At 38.2% G+C, this 15,500-nt stretch overlaps 3 protein-coding genes and 1 pseudogene across 26 annotated transcripts in view; 2 read left to right on the top strand and 2 right to left on the bottom strand.

Moving 5' to 3' along the window:
* LOC127681600 (oocyte zinc finger protein XlCOF6-like) overlaps window positions 1-15,500 on the bottom strand; it is a 1,434,619-nt gene that overhangs the window by 886,429 nt on the left and 532,690 nt on the right. The gene's annotated exons all lie outside the window — the stretch shown is intronic.
* LOC127681615 (oocyte zinc finger protein XlCOF6-like) overlaps window positions 1-15,500 on the top strand; it is a 988,257-nt gene that overhangs the window by 498,605 nt on the left and 474,152 nt on the right. The window lies entirely within an intron of this gene.
* LOC127681617 (oocyte zinc finger protein XlCOF6-like) overlaps window positions 1-15,500 on the top strand; it is a 1,149,846-nt gene that overhangs the window by 753,049 nt on the left and 381,297 nt on the right. The window lies entirely within an intron of this gene.
* On the bottom strand, window positions 7,354-8,864 carry LOC127679734 (zinc finger protein 160-like; annotated as a pseudogene).

Below are 15,500 nucleotides of genomic sequence, written 5' to 3'. Positions count from 1 at the left end.
GTTGTTTATCCGGGCCAGTTTGCGCACCACCGCCATTTTGACTACGGGAAGCCAGAGAGACCTAGCAGGCAAAACCAAACCAGCTAACAGGCATAGCCCAAGGAGGACATAGCAGGGGTCTCAGACGGTCAGGCCCTGGACTGCCCCCAGGCCCTGGGCTGCTCGTTGGGCCATCTGTGTGCTGACGCAGCCAGGAGGTTGTTAGCCCAGCAGACTCTCCCAGCACTCTCAGGGAACTCGCGCATGCCACCATCCTAGCCAACTGACACACCCAATTAACACCCACAGCTGAGGGGAGCTTTGCACCAACATTGGCCTGCCAGGCTTTTGCCTAGACTCAGGGCCTGAGCAGCTAGGCTAACCTTGTGTGCACCAACCCAGTTGGGAGTTCTGCTGCCCAGATCAGCCTGGACGGCAGCACCACATCTCCAAGTCCTGCAAGTGGCTAGCTGGGTTTCCGGGCGGCCAGCTGGGAGAAGTCAGTGTGCTCCAGTGAATCCAGCGGGCCCCAGCGGGAGCCTTCGGGTGCCTGCTTTGGGATCTGAACAGCCTGGGCAGCAGCACCCTGTCTACAAGCAGCGCAGGAGGTAAGCTGTGCACCAGAGGCCAACTGGGAAGGGGCAGCTTGCACTGGTGAGTCCAGCACTGACAAGAAAAACTAACACCAGTGAGAACTAGATGGCAAAAGGCAAACGCAGGAACGTCACTAACAGAAATCAAGGCAACATGGCAACATCTGAACCCAATTCTCCTCTACCAACATGTCCTGGATACCCCATCACACCAGTAAAACAAGATTTGGATTTAAAATCACTGGTCATGATGCTGGTACAGGAACACATGAAGGACACACTTAAAGAAATTCAGGAGAAAATGGATCAAAAGTTAGAAGCCCTTGCAAGGGAAACACAAAAATCATTGAAAGAAATCCAGGAGAATACAAAAGCCAACAAGGAGGAAATGCAAAAAACACTTAAAGAAATACAGGAGAACTTTGCTCAACAGGCTGAGGTCATGAAAGGCGAAACACAAAAATCTCTTAAAGAAATACAGGAGAACTTTGGTCAACAGGCTGAGCTCATGAAAGAGGAAACACAAAAATCTCTTAAAGAATTACAGGAAAACACAAACATGCAAGTGAAGGAGCTAAGCAAAACCATCCAGGATCTAAAATCAGAAGTAGAAACAACTAAGAAAACTCAAAGGGAGACAACTTTGGAGATAGAAAGCCTTGGGAAGAAATCAGGGGACAGAGATACAAATATCAACAACAGAATACAAGAGATAGAAGAAAGAATCTCAGATGCTGAAGATTCCATAGAAACCATGGACTCAACAGTTAAAGAAAATGCAAAATGCAAAAAGCTTGTAACCCAAAATATCCAGGAAATCCAGGACACAATGAGAAGACCAAACCTAAGGATTATAGGCATAGATGAGAGTGAAGATTTACAACTTAAAGGGCCAGCAAATATCTTCAATAAAATTATGGAAGAAAACTTCCCTAACCTAAAGAGAGAGATGCCCATGAATATACAAGAAGCCTACAGAACTCCAAACAGACTGGACCAGAACAGAAATACTTCCCGTCACATAATAATCAAAACACCAAATCTTCTAAGCAAAGAAAGAATATTAAAGGCAGTAAGAGAAAAATGCCAAGTAACATATAAAGGAAGACCTATCAGAATCACAGCAGACTTTTCACCTGAGACTATGAAGGCTAGAAGGTCCTGGGCAGATCTCATGCAGACTCTAAGAGAACACAAATGCCAACCAAAACTACTATATCCAGCAAAACTCTCAATCACCATAGATGGAGAAACTAAGATATTTCATGACAAAACCAGTTTACCCAATATCTATCCACAAACCCGGCCCTAAAAAGGATAATAGGAGGACAACACCAATACAAGGAGGGAAACTTCACCCTGGAAAAAGCAAGATAGTAACCTTTCATCAAACCCAAAAGAAGTTAAGCATTCAAATTTAAAAAATAACGTCAAAAATGATAGGAAGTAACAATCACTATTCCTTAATATCTCTTAACATCAATGGACTTAATGCCCCAATAAAAAGACACAGACTAACTGAATGGTTACGTAAACAGGACCCTACATTTTGCTGCTTACAGGAAACACACCTCAGGGTCAAAGACAAACACTACCTTAGAGTAAAAGGCTGGAAGACAATTTTACAAGCAAATGGTCTCAGGAAACAAGCTGGAGTAGCCATTTTAATATCAGATAAAATTGACTTTCAACCCAAAGTCATCAAAAGAGACCCTGAGGGACACTTCTTGCTGGTCAAAGGAAAAATACAAAAAGAAGAACTGTCAATCCTGAACATCTATGCCCCAAATGCAAGGGCACCCTCTTTCGTAAAAGAAACTTTATTAAAACTAAAAGCACACATTGCACCTAACACAATAATTGTGGGTGACTTCAACACTGCACTTTCCTCAATGGACCGATCAGGAAAACAGAAACTAAACAGGGACACAATGAAACTAATTGAAGCTTTGGACCAATTAGATTTAACAGATATATATAGAACATTCTATCCTAAAACAAAAGAATATACCTTTTTCTCAGCACCTCATGGTACCTTCTCCAAAATCGACCATATAATTGGTCACAAGACAGACCTCAACAAATATAAGAAGATAGAACTAATCCCATGCCTCCTATCTGATCACTACGGAGTAAAAGTGGTCTTCAATAGCAACAGAAACAACAGAAAACCCACATACACGTGGAAACTTAACAATACTCTACTCAATGATACCTTGGTCAAGGAAGAAATAAAGAAAGAAATTAAAGACTTTTTAGAACACAATGAAAATGAAAACACAACATACCCAAATCTATGGGACACAATGAAAGCAGTGCTAAGAGGAAAACTCATAGCCCTGAGTGCCTCCAAAAAGAAAATGGAGAGAGCATACATTACCAGCTTAATGACACACCTGAAAGCCCTAGAACAAAAAGAAGCTACTTCGCCCAGGAGGAGTAGAAGGCAGGAAATCATCGAGCTCAGGGCCGAAATCAATCAAGTAGAAACAAAGAGAACCATACAAAAAATCAACAAAACCAGGAGCTGGTTCTTTGAGAAAATCAACAAGATAGATAAACCCTTAGCCAGACTGACCAAAGGGCACAGAGAAAGTATCCAAATTAACAAACTTAGAAATGAAAAGGGAGATATAACAACGGAAACTGAGGAAATCCAAAAAATCATCAGATCCTACTACAAGAGCCGGTACTCAACACAACTGGAGAATCTGGAGGAAATGGACAATTTCCTTGACAGATACCAGATACCAAAATTAAATCAGGACCAACTTGACCATCTAAACAGTCCCATAATGCCTAAAGAAATAGAAGGAGTCATAGAAAGTCTTCCAACCAAAAAAAGCACAGGACCAGATGGCTTCAGTGCAGAATTCTACCAGACCTTCAAAGAAGAGTTAACACCAATACTCTTCAAACTATTCCACAAAATAGAAACAGAAGGAACACTACCCAATTCCTTCTATGAAGCCACAATTACGCTGATACCAAAGCCACAAAAAGATCCAACAAAGAAAGAGAACTTCAGACCAATTTCCCTTATGAACATCGATGCAAAAATACTCAATAAAATTCTTGCCAACCGAATCCAAGAACACATCAAAACGATCATCCACCATGATCAAGTAGGCTTTATCCCAGGAATGCAGGGTTGGTTCAATATACGGAAATCCATCAATACAATCCACTACATAAACAAACTCAAAGAACAAAACCACATGGTCATTTCATTGGATGCTGAAAAAGCATTTGACAAAATTCAGCATCCCTTCATGCTTAAAGTCTTGGAGAGAACAGGAATTCAAGGCTCATACCTAAACATAGTAAAAGCAATATACAGCAAACCGGTAGCCAGCATCAAACTAAATGGAGAGAAACTTGAAGCAATCCCACTGAAATCAGGGACCAGACAAGGCTGCCCCCTTTCTCCTTATCTTTTCAATATTGTACTTGAGGTACTAGCTCGGGCAATTCGACAACATAAGGAGGTCAAAGGGATACAAATTGGAAAGGAAGAAGTCAAACTATCATTATTTGCAGACGACATGATCGTCTACCTAAGTGACCCAAAGAACTCCACTAGAGAGCTCCTACAGCTGATAAACAACTTCAGCAAAGTGGCAGGTTATAAAATCAACTCAAGCAAATCAGTGGCCTTCCTATACTCAAAGGATAAGCAGGCTGAGAAAGAAATTAGGGAAATGACCCCCTTCACAATAGCCTCAAACAGTATAAAGTATCTTGGGGTGACTCTTACCAAACATGTGAAAGATCTGTATGACAAGAACTTCAAGACTCTGAAGAAGGAAATGGAAGAAGACCTCAAAAAATGGGAAAACCTCCCATGCTCATGGATCGGTAGAATCAATATAGTTAAAATGGCCATTCTGCCTAAAGCACTATACAGATTCAATGCAATACCCATCAAGATCCCAACTCAATTCTTCACAGAGTTAGAAAGAGCAATTATCAAATTCATCTGGAACAACAAAAAACCCAGGATAGCTAAAACTATTCTCAGCAACAAAAGAAAATCTGGGGGAATCAGTATCCCTGACCTCAAGCAATACTACAGAGTAATAGTGTTAAAAACTGCATGGTATTGGTACAGTGACAGACAGGAGGATCAATGGAACAGGATTGAAGATCCAGAAATGAACCCACACACCTATGGCCACTTGATCCTCGACAAAGAGGCTGAAAACATCCAATGGAAAAAAGATAGCCTTTTCAACAAATGGTGCTGGTTCAACTGGAGGTCAGCATGCAGAAGAATGTGAATTGATCCATCCTTGTCTCCTTGTACTAAGCTCAAATCCAAATGGATCAAGGACCTCCACATAAAGCCAGACACTCTGAAGCTAATAGAAAAGAAACTGGGGAAGACCCTTGAGGACATCGGTACAGGGAGAAAGTTTCTGAACAGAACACCAATAGCGTATGCTCTAAGAGCAAGAATTGACAAATGGGACCTCATAAAATTACAAAGTTTCTGTAAGGCAAAGGACACCATCGAGAGGACAAATCGGCAACCAACAAATTGGGAAAAGATCTTCACCAATCCTACATCAGATAGAGGGCTAATATCCAATATATATAAAGAACTCAAGAAGTTAGATTCCAGAAAACCAAACAACCCTATTAAAAAATAGGGTACAGAGTTAAACAAGAATTCTCACCTGAAGAACTTCGGATGGCAGAGAAGCATCTTAAAAAATGCTCAACTTCACTAGTCATTAGGGAAATGCAAATCAAAACAACCCTAAGATTTCATCTTACACCGGTCAGAATGGCTAAGATTAAAAATTCAGGAGACAGCAGGTGTTGGAGAGGGTGTGGAGAAAGAGGAACACTCCTCCACTGCTGGTGGGGTTGCAAATTGGTACAACCACTCTGGAAATCAGTCTGGCGGTTCCTCCGAAAACTGGGCACCTTACTTCCAGAAGATCCTGCTATACCACTCCTGGGCATATACCCAGAAGACTCCCCACCATGTAATAAGGATACATGTTCTACTATGTTCATAGCAGCCCTATTTGTAATTGCCAGATGCTGGAAAGAACCCAGGTATCCCTCAACAGAAGAGTGGATGCAAAAAATGTGGTATATCTACACAATGGAGTACTATTCAGCCATTAGAAACAATGAATTCATGAAATTCTTAGGCAAATGGATGGAGCTAGAGAATATCATACTAAGTGAGGTAACCCAGACTCAAAAGGTGAATCATGGTATGCACTCACTAATAAGTGGATATTAACCTAGAAAACTGGAATACCCAAAACATAATCCACACATCAAATGAGGTACAAGAAGAAAGGAGGAGTGGCCCCTGGTTCTGGAAAGACTCAGTGAAACAGTATTCAGCAAAACCAGAACGGGGAAGTGGGAAGGGGTGGGTGGGAGGACAGGGGAAGAGAAGGGGGCTTGCGGGACTTTCGGGGAGTGGGGGGGCTAGAAAAGGGGAAATCATTTGAAATGTAAATAAATTATATCGAATAATAATAATAATAATAATAAAAAAAAAAAAAAAAAAAAAATAGGGTACAGAGTTAAACAAGAATTCTCACCTGAAGAACTTCGGATGGCAGAGAAGCATCTTAAAAAATGCTCAACTTCACTAGTCATTAGGGAAATGCAAATCAAAACAACCCTAAGATTTCATCTTACACCGGTCAGAATGGCTAAGATTAAAAATTCAGGAGACAGCAGGTGTTGGAGAGGGTGTGGAGAAAGAGGAACACTCCTCCACTGCTGGTGGGGTTGCAAATTGGTACAACCACTCTGGAAATCAGTCTGGCGGTTCCTCCGAAAACTGGGCACCTCACTTCCAGAAGATCCTGCTATATCACTCCTGGGCATATACCCAGAAGACTCCCCACCATGTAATAAGGATACATGTTCTACTATGTTCATAGCAGCCCTATTTATAATTGCCAGATGCTGGAAAGAACCCAGGTATCCCTCAACAGAAGAGTGGATGCAAAAAATGTGGTATATCTACACAATGGAGTACTATTCAGCCATTAGAAACAACGAATTCATGAAATTCTTAGGCAAATGGATGGAGCTAGAGAATATCATACTCAGTGAGGTAACCCAGACTCAAAAGGTGAATCATGGTATGCACTCACTAATAAGTGGATATTAACCTAGAAAACTGGAATACCCAAAACATAATCCACACATCAAATGAGGTACAAGAAGAAAGGAGGAGTGGCCCCTGGTTCTGGAAAGACTCAATAGAACAGTATTCAGCAAAACCAGAACGGGGAAGTGGGAAGGGGTGGGTGGGAGGACAGGGGAAGAGAAGGGGGCTTACGGGACTTTTGGGGAGTGGGGGGGCTAGAAAAGGGGAAATCATTTGAAATGTAAATAAATTATATCGAATAAAAAAAAAGTTAAAAAAAAAAAACATATGCCACGTTTTATGAGTAGAAATACTTTCCCCATAACAAAATGTTTAGATGTTTTCTGTGACCAGGAATAAAATCCAAAATTTTTCGGCATATATTACATTTCTTAACATTGTCACCTGTATGTATTCTCTCTTATATTCTAAGACATAAGCCAAATAAAAGGATTCACACCTTCAATACATTTGAAAAGTTTCATTCATGTACATATTCTCTGATGAATTTCAAGGTATTTCTTGATAGAAAATAAAAGTGTCATTCACTTCATTTTTAAATTTCTTTATTATATAAAATTCCTGATGGTTTCTCTGACTGACTTTACAGGTGATGCATTTGTCACATACACAATAATTGGAAGGCTTATCTCATGTATTAATTCTCTGATGAATTCTCAGACTAACAATGTAGGTAAAGCATTTTTTACATTTACTAAATTGTTAAGGTTTCTTTCCTATATGAATTTTCTGATGAATACAAAGTTGTGATTGTAAGGCAAAGAATTTGTCACATTCAATACATTTGCAAAATTTCCCTTGTTTGAATTTGCATATGAAAATGAAGATTTCATTTTTCTTTTCTAGTAAAGCATTTGTCCCTTTCACCACATTTGTAAGGTTACTATCCTGTATGAATCCTCTGATTAAAAAAAATGAAGATTCCATTTTTTGGTAAAGCATTTGTCTCATTCACTGGATTTTTAACATTGTTCTCCTGTATGAGATTTCTGATGAATACTAAGATGGGATTTCTGGGTAAAATATTTGTCACATTCAATACATTTGTAAGGTCTCTCTCCTGTTTGAATTCTCTGATGAATTCTCAGACTAAATTTGTGGAGAAATCATTTGTCACATTCAATGCATTTGGAAGGTTTCATTCCTGAATGAATTCTCAGATGAGTAATAAGATGAGAAAGTTGGGCAAAGCATTTGTCACATTAATTGCATTTATAAGTTTTCTCTCCTGTATGAATTTTCTGGTGAATTCTCAGACTACCTTTGTGTGTAAAATGTTTGTCACATTCAGTACATTTGTAAGGTTTCTCGCCTGTATGAATTCTCTGATGAACTCTCAGACTGCTTTTGCCAGTAAAGCATTTGTCACATTCAGTACATTTGTAAGGTTTCTCTCCTGTATGAATTCTCTGATGAATACCAAGATAAGATTTTTGGGCAAAGCATTTGTGACATTCACTGCATTTGTAAGGTTTCTCTCCAGTATGAATTCTCTGATGAACTATCAGATTAAATTTGTGTGTAAAGTGTTTGTCACATTCAGTACATTTGTAAGCTTTCTCTCCTGTGTGAACTATCTGATGAATTCTCAGATAGCTTTTTTCAGTAAAGCATTAGTCACATTCACTACATTTATAAGGTTTCTCTCTTTTATGAATTCTCTGATGCCTTCTCAGAGTACCCTTCTGGGTAAAGCATTTGTCACATTCACTGCATTTGTAAGGTTTCTCTCCTGTATGAATTCTCTGATGAATAATAAGATGGGAAAGTCGGACAAAGCATTTGTCACATTCATGGCATTTGTATGATTCCTCTCCTTTATGAGTTCTCTGATGAATCTTCAGACTAACTTTGTGAGTATAGTGTTTGCCACATTCAGTACATTTGTAAGGTTTCTCTCCTGTATGAATTCTCTGATGAAATATCAGATTAAATTTGTGTGTAAAGTGTTTGCCACATTCAGTACACTGGTAAGGTTTCTTTCCTGTATGAATTCTCTGATGAATTCTCAGATTGCTTTTAATAAAGCACTTGTCACATTCAGTACATTTGTTAGATTTCTCTCCTGTATGAATTCTCTGATGAATACCAAGATAAGATTTTTGGGCAAAGCATTTGTGACATTCACTGCATTTGTAAGGTTTCTCTCCAGTATGAATTTTCTGATGAACTATCAGATTAAATTTGTTTGTAAAGTGTTTGTCACATTCAGTACATTTATAATGTTTCTCTCCTGTATGAATTGCCTTCTCAGAGTACCCTTCTGGGTAAAGCATTTGTCACATTCACTGCATTTGTAAGGTTTCTCTCCTGTATGAATTCTCTGATGAATAATTAGATGGGAAAGTTGAACAAAGCATTTGTCACATTCATTGCATTTGTATGATTCCTCTCCTTTATGAGTTCTCTGATGAATCCTCAGACTAACTTTGTCAGTACACTCCTTACTTCCCTTAGCTCCTCCTCCTCTCTCCCATCCCATAACTGACCTCTCATAGGCTCAATGTGAATGGATAGCAAATATCTTGCAGCAATGAACCATTCTTTCTTCTAAATAATAGGGAACAAAATTAAAAAATTATCTAAGAAAATAGTTCCAAGAAATAAGCTAGAGTAACCATCCTAATATTGAATAAAATTGACTTTCAACAACAACAACAACAAAGATATAAAAAGACAAGGAAGGACAACACTTAATACTCACCAAAGGGAAAAAAAACCTACCAAGATGAACTCTCAATTCTGAACATCTATGTCCCAAATGCAACAGCAACCTCATTTGTAAATGAAACTTCATTAAATCTCAAAGCAGGAACTGAATCTGGCACAATAATAGTAGGAGACTTTGACACCCTACTCTGGTCAATAGACAGATCTTGGAAACACAAACTAAACAGAGACATAGTGAAACTAACAGAAGTTATGAAACAAATGTATTTAACAGATATCTATAGATCATTTCAATACACACACACACACACACAGACACACACACACACACTCAAACATACCTTCTTCTTAGAACCTCTTGGTACATTCTCCATAATGGACCAAATAATTAGACATAAAACAAGTGTCAACTGATACAGGAAGGTTGTAATAGTTTCATGCATCCTATCACATCCCCATGGAATAAGAATTTCCATCAATAACCACAAAAACAACTGAAAGGCCACGTATGCATGGAACTAAACAACTCTCTATCCAATAATAACTGGATCAGGGAAGAAATACTGAACGAAATTAAAGACTTTTTAGAATTTAACAAAAACTAAGGAACACCATACCCAAACATATTGGGCACAATGACAGCAATGCTAGGAGGAAAATTCATAGCTCTGTGTGCAATCATAAAGAAGTTGGAGAGATCATGCACTATCAGCTTAACAGCATATCTGAAAGTTCTAAAACAAAAAGAAGCCAAAACACCCAAGATGAATATAAGGCAGGAAACAAACAAGCTCATTGTCTTTCAAACAAGCTCAGACAATAAGTCAACCAATTAGAAACAAAGAAAACTATACAACAATCCACAAAAACAGGACCTGGTTCTTTGAGAAAATTATCAAGATGGATAAAGTCTTAGCCAGACTAATCAGAGGGCACAGAGAAAGTATAGAAATATCATTACATCCTAGAGAAAAAGTCTATATTCAACAAAACAAGAAAATTTAGATGAACTAGATGATTTTCTAGACAGATACCAGGTACCAAAACTAAATCAGGATCAGATAAATCATCTAAACAGCCCCATAAGGACAAAAGAAATAGAAGCAGTCAGTAAAAGTCTCCCACCCAAAAAATAAATAAATAAATAAATAAATAAATAAATAAAATTAAAAAAATTAAAAAAAAAGCCTAGTCCTCATAGATGGGCTTAATGGAGAATTCTATCAGACATTCAACAAAAGAAATACCAGTGCTTTTCAATTTTTCCACAAAAATAATCAGAAGGAACAGTACCTAATTTCTTCTATGAAGCCACAATTACATTAATAACTAAACAGCGCAAAGACACAACAAAGAAAGAGAACTTCAGTTAAATTTCAATAGATGTTTAAAAAGCTTTTTACAAAATACATCATGGGTACTTGTTATAAATCTGGGAAAGATTAGGAATTCAGTGCCCATAATGAAATGTTGTGGGAAATATTTAAAAGGGAAAGCCCTGCAAATTGTCTGCAGAGGTGCCATGTCCCCATGGACTCTTTGGAGTAGTCTTGTCTACTCTCACCAGCTCCCCTTCCCCACTAGCCACAGTCTTGCTCTGGTATTGACACTGCTGCTTACTTTATAACACTTATGTCCCAGCTGGTTCCCACACTGCATGATCTTAGCGCCCCATAAGCTCGCCCACTGTCTTCCCAGCCCTGACTTGATTACCAAGTAGAAACATGACTCTTAATGATTAATTACCTACCTAATTAGATTTATGTATATTATAACCACAATTACAAGATGCAAATTGACAATGATAAAAGTCTTATCTCAATATTTTGAACCTTATGAAACACACAGGAAAAAAGGCACAAGCCATGATTCATCTCCTCCACCCGAGACACTCACAGTACAAGCCTGCATGCCCTTCCTCTGCAGCTCCTCTCTCTGCCCCCTTTTACCTTGTCCAATCACAGACCCTCTCTGCACTGACTTAATGTTACAGGAAAATTCACAATACAAACATGAAATACGTAATATTATACATATATAAGGGACTCTAAAATTCCACAAGAGAATTCATAGTACTGGTAAGCAACTTCAACAAAGTGGGTAGATATAAAATTAACTCAAATAAATCAGTAGCTTTCCTCTATTCAAAGAATCAAAGGGCTGAGAATGAAATTGGGGAAACACACTTCACAATAGTCATAGGTAATATAAAATATTTTATGTGACTCTAACCAATCAAGTGAAAGCTCTACTTGAGAAGAACTTGAAGTCCCTGAAAAAAGGAGTTTGAAAAAGAACTCAGAAGATGGAAAGATCTCCCATACTCATGAATCAGCAGGATTAACAGAGGAAAAATGGTAATCTTACCAAAAGCAATCTACAAAGCCAATGCAATACCAATCAAAATTACAATGCAATATTTCAGAGGGATAAAGCAATTCCCAAATTGTTGTGGAATAGCAAGAAAAACAGGAGAGCAAAAACTATTCTCAGTGATATGAGAATTTCAGTTGGAATCACCATCCCTTACCTCCAGTTCTACTACAAAGCAATAGAGATAAAAAAACATGTTGTATTGGTACAAAGAGAGGCAGGGAAAACAATGCAGTAGAATTGAAGACCCAGAAATAAACTGACACACCAAAAGACAAGGGAAATGATCATTTCTTTATTAAGAACTTGTTATAGACCACCACATTGGGCAGTATCTCTCTTGAGACAAACATATTTCAGGATCATTGTGTCACATAAAATGCCAAATATATATACAGTCCACAGAACTCAAAAGTTCAACAAACTCAAGGGCCCAAGTGAGGACTCCTCAGTCCCATGTGGGACTGAGAATAATGCAATCAGAAGTGGAGAATGAGAGACCAGGTGGGGGGAGTGGATAGGGGAGGGGGAGAGGGGAAGACAGGAACCTGATCTGGTAATGGGTGATGGAAAAGGATTGAAATCCTGAGGACCAGCAGAAAGAAGGGAAACAGGTGGGGCTAGAAAGAAGGCTTAATGGGTAAGCACTGACTGCTTTTCCAAAAGTTCTGTGTTCAAATCCCAGCAACCACATGGTGGCTCACAACCACCCATGACAAGATATGACACCCTCTTTCTGGTGTATATGAAGACAGCTAGTATGTACTCACATATATTGCTGGGTCTGAGTTCAGTCAGAGAAGATGCACCTAACCAATAAGAGATTAGCAACCCCAGGGAATTTAGAGGTTAGTTTGAGAGTGGGGGGGGACGAAGATAGGGAAATCCTTGAGGAGACAGAGTGGTGGGGAAGAGATATGGCATATGGAAAGGTCAGTAGGTAGACCAGGCAGGGGGTAAAATCTGGAGTGTAAAAGCATAAAAACATAAAAACATAATAAATAAATAAATAAGAAAGGAAAAGACAAATAAAAGTTGTAAAATTACGAAAAAAAAAAAAAACCCAAACCTGCAATCTGCATGTTCTCAAAACACATAAGTGTTGTTGCAAAAGAAAGACACGTTTTCCTGCCATCACCTGTGTCTCTAGGGAGCTAATATATTTACTGTTAGAAATCAAGATAGTGAGGCTCTTATAATTTCATCATTCTACAAATTGTTCTCTTACATGTATTACTCAGTGACATCAGTGTCCACATATTTCAATATCCACAATCACAAGTTTTTGTCGGAATCCCTACCATATCTGAAATGCAATTTATGGGACACATGAGACTTTCCTTCCACAATAATATAAAAATACACAATTCCATTCAATGTACAAATTAGTCATCGATAATAGTTTTAAAGAATCATTTACAATAGATTTTCTTTGAGACCTGCAGGTCTTCATTTCATGAAAATTCTATGTCCTCACAGTAGAAAATCCAGTGAAAATAAAATGGTGTTATATATGTAAAAGGCCTAAATATTAAATTTTCATATTCCAGAAGAAAATGACAGTCATAGAAAAGAAGCTCTTTATATAACATTACCACATATAGATACTAAAACTTGGAATGGTTTGAATGATAAAGAGATTTCTAAAACAAATGTAGCCAGCACACTGACCTGTGGAGTGTTTACCAGAGAAGCACTCATTCTTTTTGTTGTTCTTCACTCACTTTCAAATATTGGAACTCTTCTCAAAATTTCACAACAGGGTTTCAAACACAACAGAAAAACAGATGAAATTAATACAATTCCATTATAGACAATGCTAAACCACATAAAAATACATTAAAAGTAACACTATACCGGGAATCTTGTCAACATTTCTATAGAAATGAGAGAATGGAGCAACATATTTAGTGTGGAAAAGAATATAGTATAATCTGAGCGTCTTTCTAACATCAGCTGCAACCAGCCAAAAACAGAGAACACATGCATACCTGCTGTAAAACACTATTACTCAGAGTTATTTCTGAGAACTTCTCTTCGTGGGTCTAGATTCAAGGACAAACGGCTACTGGCTACCATGACTGATGCCTACAATTGAATGGCATTTCCTTAGCCATCACACTAGAACACGATATCTGACTCTTTGAGGAGATTCCACTTCATTCTACAAGATAGATAAAGTATATCGATTTTCCATGTGTGTCTGTTGTCTTGGAATGCAAAGATGCTTTCTGGCAAATATCATGGCTTTTACAAAAGAATATGCTGTCATCAGATTTAGTTATATTCCTTTTCATCATCATCTAAAAAGGCTTTCAATTGGTCATGAGATTAAACCTATATTTCCAAATTACATCCAATTCTATGTGACCGTGTTCTCTAACTCCCATGCACACATTTGTATGCATTCATCTTGATCCCTAGACATCTACATGAAAGCATTAATATATGGAATATTATAATTAAAGCTAGAAATGTCTTTATATAAAATTCAATTCTGCTAAAACTGTAAGGCATGTGTTCTCTTCTTATCTAGTGGTGTGGTAAATTTTTATTACAGTTCCAGGAATTCACTAGTTGATGCATCTATATGTTTCTGAACCACATGCAGATTAATAAGGAGTGGTATTAAACATAGTAAAAGCAATATACAGCAAACCGGTAGCCAGCATCAAACTAAATGGAGAGAAACTTGAAGCAATCACACTAAAATCAGGGACTAGACAGGGCTGCCCCCTTTCTCCTTATCTTTTCAATATTGTACTTGAGGTACTAACTCAGGCAATTCGACAACATAAGGAGGTCAAAGGGATACAAATTGGAAAGGAAGAAGTCAAACTATCATTGTTTGCAGATGACATGATAGTCTACCTTAGTGACCCAAAAAAACTCCACTAGAGAACTCCTACAGCTGATAAACAACTTCAGCAAAGTGTCAGGTTATAAAATCAACTCAAGCAAATCAGTGGCCTTCCTATACTCAAAGGATAAGCAGGCTGAGAAAGAAATTAGGGAAATGACACCCTTCACAATAGCCACAAACAGTATAAAGTATCTTGGGGTGACTCTTACCAAACATGTGAAAGATCTGTATGACAAGAACTTCAAGACTCTGAAGAAGGAAATGGAAGAAGACCTCAAAAAATGGGAAAACCTCCCATGCTCGTGGATCGGTAGAATCAATATAGTTAAAATGGCCATTTTGCCAAAAGCCATATACAGATTCAATGCAATACCCATCAAAATCCCAACTCAATTCTTCACACAGTTAGAAAGAGTAATTATCAAATTCACCTGGAATAACAAAAAACCCAGGATAGCTAAAACTATTCTCAGCAACAAAAGAAAGTCTGGGGTAATCAGTATCCCTGACCTCATGCAATATTACAGAGCAATAGTGTTAAAAACTGCATGGTATTAGTACAGTGACAGGCAGGAGGATCAATGAATGGAACAGGATTGAAGATCCAGAAATGAACCCTCACACCTATGGCCACTTGATCCTCGACAAAGAGGCTAAAAACATCCAATGGAAAAAAGATAGCCTTTTCAACAAATGGTGCTGGTTCAACTGGAGGTCGGCATGTAGAAGAATGTGAATTGATCCATCTTTGTCTCCTTGTACTAAGCTCAAATCCAAATGGATCAAGGATCTCCACATAAAGCCAGAAACTCTGAAGCTAATAGAAAAGAAACTGGGGAAGACCCTTGAGGACATCAGTACAGGGAGAAAG

Source organism: Apodemus sylvaticus, chromosome 3, assembly GCF_947179515.1.
Source record: "Apodemus sylvaticus chromosome 3, mApoSyl1.1, whole genome shotgun sequence".
NCBI lineage: Eukaryota > Metazoa > Chordata > Mammalia > Rodentia > Muridae > Apodemus > Apodemus sylvaticus.
Note: the sequence above shows the minus strand (reverse complement) of the source record. Positions and strands in the feature narration are given on the sequence as shown.